This window comes from Somniosus microcephalus, chromosome 14, assembly GCF_052327205.1.
Source record: "Somniosus microcephalus isolate GS21.2 chromosome 14, FLI_Smic_1.0, whole genome shotgun sequence".
In the NCBI taxonomy this organism is placed as follows: domain Eukaryota; kingdom Metazoa; phylum Chordata; class Chondrichthyes; order Squaliformes; family Somniosidae; genus Somniosus; species Somniosus microcephalus.
Window position 1 is genome coordinate 104,101,432 of NC_141000.1, and position 16,839 is coordinate 104,118,270.

At 43.9% G+C, this 16,839-nt stretch overlaps 1 long non-coding RNA gene across 1 annotated transcript in view; it reads right to left on the reverse strand.

Moving 5' to 3' along the window:
* Positions 1-16,583, reverse strand: part of LOC147107787 (uncharacterized) — a 178,853-nt gene extending 162,270 nt beyond the window's left edge. The window contains exon 1 of the long non-coding RNA XR_015080869.1: positions 15,469-16,583. This is a non-coding gene — a long non-coding RNA (uncharacterized LOC147107787). The remainder of the gene's footprint in view (positions 1-15,468) is intronic.
* Between the last annotated feature and the right edge of the window lie 256 nt (positions 16,584-16,839).

The window sequence follows — 16,839 nt, forward strand, 5'->3', positions numbered from 1 at the left end:
ATGACCCAGCCTCCACAGCTCTCTGGGGAACAGAATTCCACAGATTTACAACCCTCTGAGAGAAGAAATTCCTCCTCATCTCAGTTCTAAAAGGGCGACCCTTTATTCTGAAACTATGCCCCCGAGTTCTAGATTTCCCCACGAGGGGAAACATCTTCGCTGCATCTACCTTGTCGAACCCCATTGTGTTGCTATTTTACTCAAGAGGCAGTGAATAGATAAATTGTAACCCATTTGAGACAATGTGAATGATAGTATGGACCCCTCACTCCCCAGGGGATATATGTTGGCCAGCTAAGGTTCGCACCTCACAGAAATCACAGAATCACAGAAACCCCACAGTGCAGATAGAGGCCATTTCGGCCCATCGAGCCTGCACCGACACATATCCCACCCGATCCCCGTAACCCCTACACCAACACATATCCCACCCTATCCCTGTAACCCCACGTATTTAATCCCCCTAACACTAAGGGTCAATTTATCATAGCCAATCAACCTAACCCGCACATCTTTGGACTGTGGGAGGAAACCGGAGCACCCGGAGAAAACCCACGCAAACACGGGGAGAATGTGCAAACTCCACACAGACAGTCGCCCGAGGCCGGATTCGAACCCGGGTCCCTGGCGCTGTGAGGCAACAGTGCTAACCACTATGCCTGGATTTGTATGATACCGTCCAGTTTTTAAGAAGGTTGTTTTGAAATTTCTAAAATATAAACCAGACATGGAATTCTGATTTTTAAAATATAAATCATTTCTCCCCCCCCCCCCACTCACTTTTGATATTATGATGTGGATGCATTAGGTTATTCATATTTTCAATAGATTTCATCATCAGCAAAGACATTTTCAGAACTTGTGCCATGATCCCCACCTTCCTGGTGCCCATGTCTGGGTTTAGACTTGGCTGAAGGCAGCGATCCTATGTCCAGCTTCTAACTGCAGTCAAGCTTGGTTTGTTTGAACTGGATATAATGGCCCGTATTTTCCGATCGGAGGCTTCCTGCGTGCGGAGGCCTCCAATCTGGAAAAAATCTACACCCTTATCTGAGGGCTCCAGAGGTGCGGCCATTTCTGCTCCCGGGCCTCTCCACGACGAAATGCACAGGGCCCAGGTATCCCAGGTGTGCATGTGGTTCGCAAGCATCCCTGGGATCACGTGGGCCATGGGGAACCAATGGGAGAATGTAGGGGGTTTTGGTTTGGGGTTTGTGTCTGGCCAGTCAGTCGTATCTGAGCTGCTGCAGCCCCGTGCGGTTCGAATTGCTTCCCCTTTGGTTCTGACCACCGGACTTATTTACAAGTAGCGATATAGACAAACGAGACCAGTGGTTCGGTGCAAAGAAAACCAATGTTTATCAAAATAGAGAAACAATTACTATACAGAGAAAATCACTATGGATGCAGCACAATTACACTTAATGGGGGAGGAGAAACGGACACATCGAGGGAAAATGGCTAAAATGACACTTTAGCAATTCCCCTTAATTCCCACCCTTTACACCTATCTAGATTGTCTTGTGATGGGCCAGAAAATTGATGCTCACCAGTCTAGGATGTTGAAACGCCTGCTCCATGCCCTGTTGCCTGCCGATATCTTAGGTTTTCACCGCCCAAAGCAGAGATACCCCAGTAATTTAAACGTAACTGTGGGTATTCTACTTCCCTGGACGGGCTCTTCGTCGACGATCTTCTCGCTGGGTTGATGGTACGGCAGGGCACCGGAGGCGAGGCGGGAGAGTGAGAGATGGCTTCCCGAGGGACTAGTTATACCCTTCTCGGTAGCCCTTATCTCCCGCCAGATCAGCTCATTTCTTTTGTCTAATCTGGACGTGTTGAAACTCATACAAAAGGTACCGATCTGGGCCCAGCGACCTGGATGGCCGGTTAATCGGTTTTAAATGTCTCATCAGTGTTCCCCTTTGTCCAACGGGTTTCGTGATGGGGCCATTCCAGTCTGAATGCCCCGTTGATCGTTTGTAAACAGTGTCGATGTTCTCTAACCAAGGTCTGAATGCAGCTAAGCTTGTCCCATTACATATTGAATAGGCCTTGCCTGCTCTTGATTGTTTGTGCAAAACAACCTTGATGGGTTTTGATCAGAGGCCCGAATGCCACTGGGTTTGCTTCTCATGCATAAATGCAGAAGGTCTGTCTGCATTCGAGTTTCTGGAAAGTTCCTTCTCACAGTCATCGGAATACAAGTTTGTCAGTCCAAACTGAAACTTACAGGCCTTGGCCATGAGGCTGACTGCAGCCATCTTGTTGAGCCCTGGATTCCAAACTCAGTCCAACCAGGGTTTCTTTAATAAACCAAAAGTAAATCTTCGGGGGGGAAAGACATGAAATTTGTGAATCCTTTCAAGAAGGGAATCTCCCTTCATACTTTTGAAAGGTCTCTCAGCTTAGACCTATCAAAAGTATGAATGGAGATCAATGAAATAACACATCAAAACAATGGCCCAGAAATTTGGGTCGGGGGCTTCCCACGGGTGCAAGCCCCCGACCTGCACTTACCTACCGCGCCGGCCGTTGTGCTGTGGGCCCGCGTGGGATTCCGATCCTGGGCCTCCTCCAACTGCCAGCGCACAGTGCTTGCGTATCCCAGGGGCGCAGTTAGTTCGATGCGTCCCCTGGGATCACGTGGGCCATGGAGAGCCAATGGTAGCAGGGAATGCTTCATTCATAAGTTTGACAGGACCTGTCAAACCTATAAATACTATAAGCCCCAAAACATCAATAAATCTTCAAATAATTTTTTTTTTAAATCACATTTTTAAAATAAACTATAAATTACATGAAATAACTATCTTAAACAATAATTTAAATTTTTGAAAAAATTAATTACATTTTCTAACAGGGCTAAAAATAAACTTACCTTTCTTTAAAGTATTTAAAAATAATAAACCTGTGGAAAAAATGTTTTAATTTTAATTAATTCACCACTTAACCTTGTAAAAAGCAGGCCGTGCGACTGCTTTTTACATGTCTTCTGGAGTCTTACCCTCCTGGGAAAACCTGCAAAAAAAAGTAAGTTTGATGCGTACGCGCTGCCTCTCCTGCACACGCGGTCGACTTCTGAACCCCTTCTTTCAAGGGAACGGAAGTGCCGGTTTCCCGCGTATGTGCAGTGCATGCACGAAACCGGCACTTCCATTGGGCTTATGGGTGAGTACCCCATGTGTACTCACCCGTGGAGACCCGAATTTCTGGGCCATTAAATCAATTTTTTTAATGTTTTTAAAATTAGTTAAAATTACATTAAATTAAATATTTTAAACAAAAATTTAATTTTTTGAAAAAAAATAAACTTACCTTTTTTAAAAGTATTTTAAAATTATAAATGAGTGAAAAAAAAATGTTTTAAACTTTTTTTAAAACTCTTACGCTGGTAAAAACAGGCCTTATGCCTGCTTTTACCAGGCGTAAGATTTTTTAAGTGATTGCAGCGGGCAGAGGTTCTGCAGAAAGCGGAATGCTCCACCCGCAGAGGCCCTTCTCCAGGGCAGGCGTCCGATCTGTCAGGAGCATTCTTGACAGATCGGAAGTGCCGGTTTTCAGCACAGGCGCTTCGCATGCCTGAAACCGGCATTTGCAAGGTCCCTACGGGTGTGTACACAGCTCGTACACACCCGTAGGGATCGTAAAATACGGGCCAATGTATGTACCTTACACAGATCAGCGTTGTCAATTTATATTTAGGATAGTGTTAACAGGAAGAAATAAACCTTACCGCAGGTCTTTCATTCCAGAGTAACTTCATTTTTGCTGCTAGTTCAAGCCCACAGTATCACTCACGATCTTTAAAATTCCAGTAACTCTTTCTCCTGTTCTGCTATGCTAAATATAGTTTAGGCTTGTTCAAAGTAACAGTTTTCAGTCAAATGTTCGTAACTGTGTCACATAGTAAATTACATGGAAAACCTTTACATCATGTGAAACACTTACGGGATCACATGGAAAAACGTAACATAAAGGCGGCGTTACGTGTAAAGTTTCTAACTTGATCAAAGGAGTCGATTTTAACCCTACCCATCGGCGGAAACAATCAGGGGTGGGCAGTTAAAAGTCAACAAGTTGCTCACCCGCTCGAAATTTGACCCTTTCAAGCCATTTTCCCATTTCAACCTGCAGGCAAAAAATGCAGACAGGAGGGAGCTTCGTGAATTTATGCAAATTGGGTCCGATTAACATCGAAAGGACGTTGAGTGCATTTTAACCGGGGCCTGAGCGGGGCAGCCACGGCAGCGTTCCCACCAGCCTGAAGCGGGCCTGCAGGCAGAAGAGGCCCTGCATAGTAAGTGCAAAACTTTCCTCTGTGGGGCCAGAAGGAGCTCTAGTGCTGAGTGCGGGTGGTCTGTGCTATCAGCCAGGATGCCAAAGGGACAGTATAGATAAATTTGGTGTTCCTAGAGGAGGCAAAATAATAACCGATCAAGGTTCCCACTCCAAATCGCTGACCTTTGACTCCTGACTGAAAGTTTGTACGGGTGGACGTTGGTTATGAACATGATCAGGCTTGGCTTGGATGCCCCCCACTCACTGACAGCCATTGTCAAGGTTAATGCAGAAAGATGGCAACTTAGGCGACCTACTGCTGCCCATGGATCAGTACTCAAAAATCAGTCAAAATCTTTAGCGAGATAGTGTAAAGGGAGAAAAATGTGAGGAGGGGCAGAGAACTCTAGGAACAGAGCAAGAGGAGTAGGCCATTCCACCCCTTGAGCCCATTCCGCCATTCAATGAGATCATGGCTGATCTGTATCTTAATTTAATTTACCCACCTTTGTTCCATAATCCCTTAATACCCTTACCTAACAAAAATCTATCAATCTCAGTTTTGAAATTTTCAATTGACTCGCCTCAACAGCTTTTTGGGGGAAAAGAGAGAGTTCCAGATTTCCAATAATATATTAAAAGTCTCGCACAGTGAGCACTTCTTAGAAGTGTTACCCTTCCCTCATCACACTTGTTGCTAACACTCCCATGGCCTGCAAAACAGTGTCTGCTGACTCGCCGAGTGCAATGTCACAGGAGATCTGCTAGTGCATTCAATAAAAAAAACACACATCACAAAATAAACCACTCGTTGCAGCATGGATAGGGCTTTAAACATCAGGAGAAAGTAGGGTCAAATGATTCTCTCACAGCTATTTCATATCTGCAATTTTCAGTTGCAGCGGCTACCTGAATTGTCACGTGTTGGTGCTTATTAAATGTGAATGGTGGAAAATTAAACATTCTCACTCCAACTTACAACAGTACTAGATGCTCCTGCAACAGTGTCAGCTCCCACATTGGGCCGGTAATCCAGCATGTGCCTCTCTTGCTCTCTTGGTGCATTACTGCCAGAAGTTAGACTGTTAAATGAAATAATGAATTTGAGGAAATTTGTGATTCTGACTCGGCTCCTTTGGGAACCATGTTTCTATAACTTCTGAGACTTGGCAACCATCACTGAGATCCCAATCTCCATTCTCTGGTCTGAATTCAATCTCGGGTCTCCTGCAATGAAGTGGAGTGACTGTTAGAAGAGTTAGCTACCTAATACCTCAGCTGACAGATCCTGAGATCATCAGTTACATAGTAATATTTCCGGCAAAGTGTTTTTCACTTCCAATTCTCGTCTCCACATAGCTTAATGTAGCGAGTATATTTGAAAAATGCAAGCAGATGTGCTGTGGCATTGCTCACAGTGAGTAGATGGAAATGCTGTTTCCTAACAATAAGGGTATTATGAAAAAACGTGTGATAGGGAATGTTACAGGAACTAAATGCCACTTATAGGATCATTTTTTATATATATTACTAGCAGATGTCCCATGGCGTTGCTGAGTGAGTTGGAAGATACACTGTTTTATAATAGGGGTGTAATCAAAAAAATGACAGGGGAAGTGTGATGGAGACAATGTTTCAGGAAGTACATCTGACACTTAGAGGAACTGTGCACCATATGCAAGACTCTTATAGGCAGGTATATATTTAACTGTAGTAAATTTAGTTATTCAGGTTCTTTTTTCCTGATGCTCATGAAAGGTAAGTGAAGTTGGCATTAAGGAATTGAACACTTTCTCATAACAGACACCTAGGGCTGGATTTTACCAACCTCAGCGGGTCCGTGGCGGACGATATCGGTGACGGGTCCCAGCCTCACTGCCGGTTCCAGCCCGCTGTCCAAAATGATTTCCCCCCGATTGGTCTTGTTAAGCCCACCCAGCGCGTTTGCCGGCCAATTGAAGGAAGCGGGTCTAATGACGTCATTTGAAAAACAGTGGATGTCCAAAGAGACTTGGGGGTCCAGGTACATAGATCATTAAAATGTCATGAACAGGTACAGAAAATAATTAAAAAGGCGAATGGAATGCTGGCCTTTATATCTAGAGGACTAGAGTACAAGGGGGCAGAAGTTATGCTGCAGCTGTACAAAACCCTGGTTAGACCACACCTGGAGCACTGTGAGCAGTTCTGGGCACCACACCTTAGGAAGGATATATTGGCCTTGGAGGGATATATTAGCCCTGTAGGTTTACCAGAATGATACCCAGACTTCAAGGGTTACATTACGAGGAGAGATTACACAAATTAGGGTTGCATTCCCTAGAATTTAGAAGATTAAGGGGTGATCTGATCGAAATTTTCAGGATATTAAGGGGAATAGATAGGGTAAATAGAGAGAAACTATTTCCGCTGGTTGGGGATTCTAGGACTCGAGTCTAAAAATTAGAGCCAGACCATTCAGGAGTGAAATTAGGAAACACTTCTACACACAAAGGGTGGTAGAAGTTTGGAACTCTCTACCGCAAACGGCAATTGATGCTAAATCAATTTTTATTCTTAAATCGGAGATTGCTAGCTTTTTGTTAACCAAGGGCATTAAGGGATATGGGCCAAAGGCGGGTAGATGGAGTTAGGTTGCAGATCAGCCACGATCTCATTGAATGACGGAACAGGCTCCCCCCCACCCCCCCCCCCATAATGTGGCTGAAGTACCTGAGCAGCACTCCAGACACGGAGTGCTGTTTCCCATCGGGTGCTTCAAGGGAGAGACAAACATTAAAAATGTAAACACTTTACTTCCGAGTGACCCTCTACTAATAGAGCCATCTTTTGTGATTGGCACTGCTTTCTATTGGCTTCTAAGAGTGAATTCTTGAAAAGAGGGCTTTGTACCCCAAAGTGTTTAAATGCAAAAGAAAGACAAGTATTTGATGGACTGTCAGCGGCCCGTCAATAGCTGCTGGTGCCCAATAATATAGTCCCCAACAGCCATGGCACTCCCCGCCCATCATACACTAAGTGCTGGGAGTTCCACACAAATATTCATCATCATGGGATGCAGGTGCACCTAACATCAGGGGAGCAATGGTCCCAGCAGTGATGAGCTGTGCCAGCTTTATCTGTCCCCCCCAGTGCCAGCATCAAGCAATCCAAAGGTCAGGCACCACATGGGTTAAGTTTACAGGAAAACTATCTTTACTCTGTCTTAACCCCTACTGGAACAATGTCATATGTTCAATTTTCCACACCAGCCATCCTTGGGAGGTCTCCGAGTGAAATTGTGAATTTAGTGCAAAATGACAGGTAGAGTTGTGCTGTGGGCATTTGCTCACCAGGAATTAAATGGACTCTGCTCAGACTTATTTTATATAAAACCTTTACAACTCATTAGAGAAAGAAGACGGCCATCCCAGCTGGGTTGGCTGTGGTCCCAGGTCCAAGAGCCAAAAAACAGTGTGCTAACCCACTTCATCACACAATCCCTATTCAGTATTTTCCCAAATGTAAATACAGAAGTGCCATTGATATAACCTATAACCTGCTTTAAAAAAAAATAGTTGAAGAGCTTTCTAGACAAGTTTTGTGTACTTGCTAATTCTTCTCATTTATACAAAAAGTTGTATATTTGTCTGGGATGCACCAGATTTCCTGCATCTATATATATAAAGCGGTACTTCTGTCATTCTGTCTGTCTGTCTGTCTGTCTATCTGTCTATTTGTCTATCTGTCTATCTGTCTGTCATTTCCTGTGCGTCTTACGGGTATGCACTCGAAAGTTACAGGGCGTACCTACGCGCGCGTTACCTCCAAAGAAAGCTTACGCTTCAGAGACGGTTTTAAGCGTATTTACTTTTCGGTCGGACGAAAATTGTTCGCGCCTTATGCAAAAAACCTTCAAAATTAAACTCATTATCTGCTAGCATTGATTGACTGACATCAAAGTTCCACCAATCCTGTTCCGTCACGATTGACCAATCCTACAGTACGGTCCCCTGATGGTTGGCCAATCGGTGTGTGTGTGGGCGGGACTATTCGTTTTCATCTCGGGGAGCTGCCAGCCATTGTTTGACTACCAGCTTCCAGCTCAAATGACTTCACCTTCCAGCTAAAACGACTTTCAAAGTTAGTTTCTCTTTTAAAAATAACATAAGATTTACCAAAAACGTTTTATAAGTACTTTCACTTTCATTTTTCAACCTTTTAAAAGGTAGACATACAGGGACACAGACAGGGCCCTAAGCCTCCCACTCGATTTAAAATGTTGCCCAGCACCAGATTCACAAAGGGACACAGACAGGGCCCCAAAGCCATAAGTAGTTTCACTTTCATTTTTCAACCTTTTAAAAGGTAGACATACAGGGACACAGACAGGGCCCTAAGCCTCCCACTCGATTTAAAATGTTGCCCAGCACCAGATTCACAAAGGGACACAGACAGGGCCCCAAAGCCATAAGTAGTTTCACTTTCATTTTTCAACCTTTTAAAAGGTAGACATACAGGGACACAGACAGGGCCCTAAGCCTCCCACTCGATTTAAAATGTTGCCCAGCACCAGATTCACAAAGGGACACAGACAGGGCCCCAAAGCCATAAGTAGTTTCACTTTCATTTTTCAACCTTTTAAAAGGTAGACATACAGGGACACACACAGGGCCCTAAAGCCTGCCACTCGATTTAAAATGTTGCCCAGCACCAGATTCACAAAGGGACACAGACAGGGCCCCAAAGCCTGGCACTCGATTTAAACCGCCTGCCCCAAAACAGCCCCGGCAACGCCGGGCTCCCCAGCTAGTTTTTGTATAAATGGGACTGACTTCCTGGTCAGTCGTGACCTTTCTCCCTCGTTAGTGGCAGGGTTCAAGCAGCCTGGGTCTATGGGCTATTTTTCTATTCAGTGCTTCTATGACATTTTCATTTAAAATCAAGGGTAGATTAAGGCTAAGAAAAGAACTTGCATTTATATACTGCCTTTCATGTCCTTAAAGCATTCCAAAGTGCCTCACTGCCAAATAATTACTTTCGAAGTGTTATTTTATAGGCAATCACAGCTGCCAATTTGCGCACAGCAAGGTCCCGTAACAACAACTTACATTTATAGAGTGCATTTAACATAACAAAACGTCTGAAAGCATAAACAGCAATGCGATGCATGATCAGTTAAGTCTATTTTAGTAGTGTTGGTTCAGGGATAAATGTTGGTTAGAACACCAGCAGTGTTCTTCAAAAGAGTGCCATGGAGTTTTTTATGTCCATCTCAACTGCCCGATAGGGACTCAGTTTAACATCTCAATCGATAGTCAGCACCTCCAACAATGCAGGACTCTGTCAGTACTGCACTGAAGTTCATTATGTGCTAATGTCCTAGATTGTCGCTTAAACCCACAACCTTCTGGCTCAAAGGCAAGAGTACCATCACCGAGCCAAGCTGGCAATGGTAATCAACATCTCCTCTCAATTTTCTTCATTAAATTATGTAATTGTGTTAAAGCTAATTCACAGTAGATTTTAGAAGCATTCTGAGGAAAACAAAAGTCTAGAAATAGCTGCAGCCTAACCCCCAATAGAGCACAATCTCAGCCATTTGATTTTCCAAAAATTCAACACTCATTGTGCACCATTTTCAGGTTCTCGACTCTCCAAAAAAAAGCATAGGAGCCCTGTGAGAACACAGTCATTCCACTAAATAGCTTGCTAAAGAAAGACTTGCATTTATATAGCGCCTTTCACGTCCACCAGCCGTCTCAAAGCGCTTTACAGTCAATGAAGTACTTTTGGAGTGTAGTCACTGCTGTAATGTAGGAAACACGGCAGCCAATTTGCACACAGCAAGGTCCCACAAACAGCAATGTGATAATGACCAGATAATCTTTTGTTTTTGTTATGTTGATAGGGATAAATATTGGCCAGGACACCGGGGATAACTCCCCTGCTCTTCTTCGAAATAGTGCCCTGGGATCTTTTACATCCACGGTTTAACGTCTCATCTGAAAGACGGCACCTCCGACAGTGCAGCACTCCCTCGGCACTGCACTGGAGTGTCAGCCTAGCTTTATGTGCTCAAGTTCCTGGACTTGAACCCACAACCTTCTGACTCAGAGGCGAGTGTGCTACCCATTGAACTACAGCTGACACTATGGGGGAAAAATTCGGTATCGCCCCATTTGGGGCGCCGTTATCGGCCGTGCGCAAAGTTCAGCGCCTGGCGCTAATTATCGCCTCCGACAGTAAACTTGGCTTTTATCGCCCCTGGAGGTGATTGGAGCGCTAAATCAGGTGCTTCACACCTGTCTTAAGGCACAAACGCCGAGGAGTGAGGCGTTACCTCAGAGTGCTGGTGAAGCAAGGAAGGGCAAATCAAAATAAACCTGCAAAGCGCTGCTCAGTACTCAAAACTCCTTCACACAGCGTTGAATCTCTCCAGAAGTCTCTCTCTCTCTCTCTCTCTGACTGCGTGGTGCAAAAATGTCACCAACAAAAAAAGGCAGGAAGTGGTCGCCTTTAAATAGCGCTCCCCTAGTCCCTTTCTGACTGCAAAACGCTCCCCTCAACCTGTTGTTGCTAGCGACAGGGGGCGTCACTCAATATCCGGTCCAGGGCACTAACGGGGCGTTGCGCACTCGACTGACGTCACAATCTGCCAGCGCAGGAGATCGTGGCGGAAGTGTTTAGCACTGCCGCAAAATGTCTAGTTAATTTCGCGAGCGGCACAAACATCGCCGTGCCCAGGCGCTAGTTGCTTTGCGCCCCAATTGGCGCCCTCTTAAGGCACTAACGGGAGGTGCAAACAACTGAATTTTTCCCTCTATAAGACTGCTAGAAGAGAATATTCATTGGTCCATATTTTTTAATAATATAGCTAGTTATACTATGCACAACGATACAAACATACAACAAAGGATGCGAAAAGACCACCTGGTCATTAAGCCTACCCCATCCAAACGTGCTCCAAGTTCCCCTCCTAATCACACACCATCTTGACTTGCTCATATACGCCCATTCCTTGGATATATAGCACTGCCAAAATGCTGGAATTCACTACCCAACACTAATGTGGGAGTACCATCATCACAAGGACTTCAGGAGTTGAGAAGGCCCATCACCCCCTTCTCAGGGCAGCTAGGGGTTGGACAGTAAATGCAACCTTGCCAGCATCACCCACATCCCAAGAACAAATATTTTTAAAAATAATCTGTAGAAGTTATAGGATAGCCATTGGTTAATCACTGGGGAACACTAAGTGATGTAGTTCTCTGCAACTATGATACACTCTAGGGTCTTAAAAAAAGTGGCTAGTGAGATAGTTGATGCGTTGGTTTTAATTTTCCAAAATTCCCTAGATTCGGGGAAGGTTCCATTAGATTGGAAAATAGTGAATGTAACTCCTTTATTCAAAACGGGACGGAGACAGAAAGCAGGAAACCACAGGCCAGTTAGCTTAACATCTGTCATAGGGAAGATGTTAGAAGCTATTATTAAAGACGTTGTAACAGGGCACTTAGAAAAGTTCAAGGAATCAGGCAGAGTCAACATGGTTTTGTGAAAGGGAAATCATGTTTAACCAATTTATTGGAGTTCTTTGAGGAAGTAATGTGTGCTGTGGATAAAGAGGAACTGGTGGATGTACTGTACTTGGATTTTCAGAAGGCATTTGATAAGGTGCCACACCAAAGGTTATTGCGGAAAATAAAAGCTCATGGTGTAGGGGGTAACATATTGGCATGGATAGAAGGTTGGCTAGCTAACAGGAAACAGAGAGTAGGCATAAATGGGTCATTTTCTGGTTGGCAAGATGTAACGAGTGGTGTGCCACAGGGATCAGTGCTGGGGCCTCAACTTTTTACAATTTATATAAATGACTTGGATGAAGGGACCGAAGGTATGGTTGCTAAATTTGCTGATGACACAAAGATAGGTAGGAAAGTAAATTATGAAGAGGATATAAGGAGGCTACAAAGGGATATAGATAGGTTAAGTGAGTGGGCAAAGATCTGGCAAATGGAGTATAATGTGGGAAAATGTGAAATTGTCCATTTTGGCAGGAAGAATAAAAAAGCATATTATCTAAATGGTGAGAGATTGCAGAGCTCTGAGATGCAGAGGGATCTGGGTGTCCTACTATATGAATCGCAAAAGGTTAGTATGCAGGTACAGCAAGTAATTAGGAAAGCTAATAGAATGTTATTGCTTATTACGAGGGGAATTGAATACAGAAGTAGGGAGGTTATGCTTCAGTTATACAGGGCATTGATGAGACCACATCTGGAGTACTGTGTACAGTATTGGTTTCCTTATTTAGTGGCCTATTCCTGCTCCTAATTCGTATGTTCGTATGTTAAGAATTACATCTGCCTTAGCTCATCTCTAATGAGGTGCTTTCATGCTCTTTAATGAGTGCATCAGGTGAATTAAATTTGGAGGAAATTAATGGCATTACCCCGTGAGTTAATAGGAGGTGAAGTAGCCTTTTAGACATCCAGTCTGAGAATAAAAACTACACTCACTGGAACTTGCATTTCAATTTCCAACATTTTGTATGGCAGGGTTATTTTCTTGTGGAAAAGTAACTTCTAGTACATTCATCTGTCACTTTTCATTTGAGGGATATGTAATAATTGGGTGTTAAATAATGTTCCTGGTGAATTTTTTTTTTTACAAAAAATAGGATTCTGCATTGGTAGAGATTCCTCATCAGTATTTAATTCTTCATCAATGCTGACCTCCTCTAAAAGGGTCAGCAGCCTCTCTCTATCCAGCAGCAGCATGCTGTATTGCAAAGCATGTACACTCTTGTGGTTTTATTGACGTGGTGTTTACATGCAGTGCCTCATGCAATGAGATGACATGATTTCTTTTGGTCTGATTGGTGTATGAAAGTATAACCACCATCTGCTCAAAATCAATCTGTCTTAACCCCATTTGTAGCCTCAGAAAATCAAACAGAAGCCTGGTTTAAGGCCTCCCACGTGGCTTTAAGGAAATATCTTTCTGTCAGTCAGTGAACTAATCCTCTCCAGCCCATTTGACAACTAAAGAGATATGTCCCTCCTCTTATTCCACTAACTCTACTATATATATATCTCTTTCTCTCGCCCTCTCGCTAAGATACTTTTCCACTTCAGAGGTTGGTAACCAGTGCACTCCAGACTTTCCAGTCTCTTTACAGGTAAATAGTGTCACTCGCTGATGTTACACCTGCCAATTTCAACACATTATTTAGCCACATTCTTCTCTGCCTATCCCTTGATTTATTACCATCAACATTTCCAGACAGTGATATTACCATCAACATTTCCAGACAGTGACACCCCCAATAACCTTCCTTGTGAGTCCTGAATAATATGTCTATAGTATGTCAATTTTCTCATCATCATCAGCCTCATTACTTTTTCCTGTGCTCGTGAGGAACTTTCTCAATCATAACTCAACCGGTCACTTTCTCCTGTGATGTTGACCACATGTAACATTATCACCAGCTTGATTTTATGTTTCACAGAAACCCCTTCACATATGTTAACCCCTCTTCTCCAAGTGCTATTCAACATCTGTGGCATAAGTCTCCTGAAGTTATTAGACTATATAAGTGAACAATTTTATTTCCAATTTGTTCACTCTAAGGTCATTTCAGTCACCAGTCTCCATAATAATTGATTGCCCATGTCTGCGTGTTCCCTCTTGCTGGAGTGAATGCCAGAATGTTCTCTTATCATAGCTGAGTAAGGGCAGGTACACAGCTGTTTATACTGCCTAATAGTACGTGTTGCAGACTATTTATTGTTAATGCTCATCAAGTGCAGGCATCTATATACATACCTGATGACTTAGATATGAAGAGATTGTTAGGGGGCAGGGAGCTTGCACTTTTGTCTTATATAGTGTCCATCCCAAGTGTTTGTTCCCTCAATTCTCTTCCCATCTCTCCTGAAAGCACTAACCCATGATAGGATATGGCCACATGGACACCATCGGTCACCATCTGAATTGACCAAGTGGCCATTATTCAGTACATTGACCAAGTGGCCATTATTCAGTACATTGACCAAGTGACCATTATTCAGTACATTGACCAAGTGGCCATTATTCACCTGCGAGCCTGGACAGTGAATGTAGTTAACTGCGCAGGACATCGCAACTGAGTTCAATCCTGTTATCAACCCATGTCTATACTTCTGAGCAGGGATTAATAGACAATGATCTCGGCTGATTTGTTTACTCCACCTTAACCCAGGAGCATTTAGAGCAACCCCAAATTCTGCCATGTTTGAAATCAACTAACGCAGCACTGACTGAGCATTGAACCCGCAGGTCTATGTGACTTAGTGCTACATCACAGCAGTTTGAAAGAAAAGTATATTCATTTGAATTAGTACATAACCTTAATGTTAATATTTGAAAATGAACTTTTCTTGGGCCATAGCTTTTCATGGGAACAAGAGGACTGAGAGACAGCAATAGAGAAACATATAAACATCTCCTTTACAACTGGTAGGATTACATGGCGAATTACATTTTTTTCTGAAAGTAAGAACATTTCAAAGCAACTTTTGGATAGTTTGGGAGTGAAGGGATTGAATTCTTTCAAAGCTAATATGCAAAGAGTTACAATTAAAGATTGACAGCACCAGACAGCCAGAGTTGTGTTGCTGCCAGTATCCATTGCGGAATCAGTAGCCAACTGCTGGGCACCCACACAGCACAAAAGCATTTGGCCGGAGTGCCCGGTGCCACCTGTCTGATGGGGCTGCCAATACCCAGTCCCGACAAGGACAGATACGGGCAGGTTGCTCTGCATTTATTTCTGCTTTTGATTGACAGGTTTTCTGTCCCACTTACAATAATTCCAAATGTTGCGGGTTGCCGGCCTGAGATTTAGGCCTACACCACAGTTGAGAGAGGAGCCGATTAATGAAAAAGTGGTTTGTTGTGCTTGAATTGTTTCCTAATTAGCTCTAGTCGTACTTTTATGCTGGAAATGTCCTCCATGGTGCGTTTTACACACCGAGGTCACATGTTTTACATTTAAAGATTTCCCTCCGTGCACATACACACACATACTCACACACATAAAATAAAAATTATTTTCTGGACAGTGGTATAAATTTGGCCAATTAGGCAGACAGAATGACACGCTTCTCCTTTTGGACAGAACATTGTTATGCAATGATACACAGCAGGATGCTACTCACTGACCTGATTCAGATACAGAAGTCAGTCCAATGTTTCCATTAAACTGAACCACATGCTGAACTTATGAGTGTTCCTCAGTTTAACCTTTAACCCATAGAGGTTAATTATGTAATCCAACTCCTCCACCTACAGCAGTCCATGGGGTAGAATTACCCTGACTGCATTGTGTAGCGACATCGCTCAGGCATTCAAAAAGAGCATGTTTATGATCTCACTGTGCACGGTGATGGGAGCAAGTCTTTCCCCCCATGGAGCTGGAGGGAGGTGATGGAGTAACATTGTAAGAGTGTCGTGTCAGCAACACCACAGAAATGCAGCTCACTTTTTCATATCGATATCTCGAGCTTTTTTTTTCCAATCCGCATTTTTTTTTAAATTAAAAATAAATGTGTCCTTCGGTGTTTCTGGAGGATATGCAACAGACCAGCACCTGACTGTTTCTGTGGTCACCCTGTACAGCTGAAGAGATTTAAAAACAGTTGATGGTGTGCTGCTCCTTTAAGGCCTGTCAGAAGCCTCTGAAGAGCTGGGTGGATTGTTTTAACAGATGGCCTTCTCTGAAAGCAAGCAGATAGTTGCCAGAAGTAGAGTTCCGGTCCCTCGAGTGTGTTATAATGAACGATGTAGACTCGCCTGGTCTGGATTGAAATCGAGTCCAAACTGCACGTCAGGACTAACCTTTCCTTTAGTAAATGACTGTGAAAGAGATCCCACGGCTCCCGGCAGCCAGCACCGTGTCATCAGCTCCCCCCACTCCACCTCCTCTCCGTTTCCTTTTTCGGCGGTTACCCGAACTCGAGCGAGGCTTTGGAGACTGCATGGGCAATGAGGCCGGCTCAGACCCACAAGTGCGAATCACTTCCATCGTTCTGCACCACGGGGAGCCCGGGCTGAAAGGCTTTGCCCGTTAGCAGCCGAAAGAAAGAAGCATTGTTTGTTTCAAAAACGTGAAATGCGCAACAGCCCTTACTGTAAAATAAATTGCGGCCTCTTCGGTTGCACGGGGGTTTCGAATAACACGGAAACTATCGCCGCCTTTAACTGCAAAAACATGAAGCCACAAGCATGAGCTTTAAACCAGCTTGGCTAAGCTGCACTCATCGACAGCCCACCCCCCCACCCCCGCCCCGACTCCCTTCACATAGCAGCCAGCACCTTGTATCACACATGATGGTTCCCTGGATAACGGCCATTGCCAGCAATAAACAACCTTCAGACCCGAGCATTACATCACGCTGCAGCAAAAAAAAAGTAACAAAAGTCAGCTGTAACTTAATTCCTTGTGTGCGAGAGTAATTGATAGCGCCCATCATTCATCTATTTCTGTAATTAACTTAGCCCCATTTATGACCATCCACTTCATTTAAGAATGAT